Consider the following 2,039-nt stretch of genomic DNA (forward strand, 5'->3'; position numbering starts at 1 on the left):
GTGGAGATGTACTACGTAAGTCTTAATGTATAAATAAAATCGCAATAGAATTACTATATAATTACTCATATTTTCAGATAACGATCAATCTAGTTATATCTGCAGTGACTCCGGGTGGGATCGAGAAAAACACTGGAAAAAAAAAATGCTATCGAAATTTAACTCAGAAATGTAGTATTAATTTTGTGTAAATAAAATATTATTATTTATAACACTGAAGTCTCTTTTTTTTTTTTTTTTTCCAAATCTAGATAATAGATTTTCACCGTAGAATACCTATTATTATTATTATTATGACAGAATAATTATATAACTTGTTAAATGTATATAATTATATTATACGTCTCCTAAATTCGTATACAAATGTCGACTATTAAATAATAAAACCTTATAAATATAAAATATTTCACCATCTCGTATTTGCGAGGATAAACCTTATAATAATTATTAAATAATATTTTTTTTAAAACCAACTCATTGAATATCGAAACCTTATAACTAAACCTTTTATATTATTACGAATAAATTATTATCATTATAGGGTCGAGATAAAATATAAATAAGAATATACTTGTAAATTTTTTTATTAAAAACAATAAAATAATAAAATATTAATAGAAAATAAATTGTAATCATTCATAGAAGAGTTTGTCTATATATTATATCATTCAAAGTCTATGATGAAACTCCTTCCATTCAGCCCCTTATAAATTAAGCTGACCGAAGGTACAACACCTAGATTGTACGTCTCGATGTCCACATCGTCCATCTTGATCGCCTTGGGCAGAAAAACGTTGATCGAACCAAAGCCCTCGGGATCTCTCAATGTGCACAACACTGCAGTCCCGAATTTAGTGCCGACATTTTTCATCGACGTTACAGGGTACGGAACGTTTTTACGTAGTTCCCCGATCGAGAGGTTCACCTTATTTGCCTGACTCTTTAGTGACTGGAGAAATGGCATAGTATGCTAGGGACAGAAAAAAAAAAAAATAATTAGCAAAACGTTAATGTGCACGTGTTCCATTATGCGCGAATAGGTATTTTTTAATACATCTGCATATAATAATAATAATTAAATAAACTCACTTTATTTGAGTGGTGATGGTGAATATTCAGAACTTGTCGGCTGACGTTAGACGGATAGGTCTATGTTGTGCGGGCGAGAATATTCGTCAATATAATATTGATTTGAGAGAATGAATTCAGAACTAAAAAATAAAAATATTGACTATTAATATCAAATAAAAATGATGCATGGTACAATAATTATATAATTATTTCATTAATTAAATTAACTCACTTTTATATTGTATAGTAGTTATAGACCGCGGGTAGAGCTATGGATGATGTATATTAGGTTATGAAGTTAGAACTGAAAAATAAAAATATAACTCCTATTAATTTCATATAATATATAAAAAATTCTCCATTGAAATCGAGTAGCCCTTTCTAAACTATACCCGTTACACTAGTGTAATATGACAGTATATAATAATTATTAAATATAACTCACTTTATTCGTACGGAGGTGTTGTAATATTTATGACTTGAGCTGGTGACTGATAATATCTGGAGAGGTCTGTTTTGTGCTGTAGAGAAAATAGGACTGATTCAATATTGGGTGGACAGCGGTCAAGTGTCCAAAATTATGGCCATCGACGGCCACCCCCACCTACACCGTTCGACGCGCGCAATACCGAACTGGTTCGCTGATTGATATACACACATATGTATAAAGAAAAGGGTCGATCTTGGAGCGGATCCTGCGCGTCGTATACCGGAATGTGCCGTCTTGACCACGTGCATCCGTCGGATCACCCGACGGTCACTGTCTTGGCCATGTGCGTCCACTAGGCCGCCGACGTAGGCTGGCGGGGCTCTTTATACCCCGTCAATGTTCGTCCAGATGTGGCTTATTTTTGTTGACTAAGCTCGATATTCGTACCCATAATATAAATATAAGGGTGAAATATAGTAATATCGTGTATACAGAAATTACACTATATTATTCTACAAATTATTTTTAAAAGAATCGT

At 32.5% G+C, this 2,039-nt stretch overlaps 1 long non-coding RNA gene across 2 annotated transcripts; it reads right to left on the bottom strand.

Moving 5' to 3' along the window:
- Nucleotides 1-612: 612 nt before the first annotated feature.
- Nucleotides 613-2,016, bottom strand: LOC107883616. Of its 2 annotated transcripts, XR_001679417.2 has the most exons (4): nucleotides 1,517-2,016; nucleotides 1,304-1,375; nucleotides 1,090-1,211; nucleotides 613-970 (listed from the first exon to the last, which is right to left on the bottom strand). It is a non-coding gene; the product is annotated as an uncharacterized LOC107883616 (long non-coding RNA). The 2 variants fall into 2 exon arrangements; XR_003838676.1 differs by having other exon boundaries at nucleotides 614-970; nucleotides 1,304-2,016.
- Between the last annotated feature and the right edge of the window lie 23 nt (nucleotides 2,017-2,039).

The sequence above is a fragment of the Acyrthosiphon pisum genome, chromosome X, assembly GCF_005508785.2.
Source record: "Acyrthosiphon pisum isolate AL4f chromosome X, pea_aphid_22Mar2018_4r6ur, whole genome shotgun sequence".
Classification (NCBI taxonomy): Eukaryota; Metazoa; Arthropoda; class Insecta; order Hemiptera; family Aphididae; genus Acyrthosiphon; species Acyrthosiphon pisum.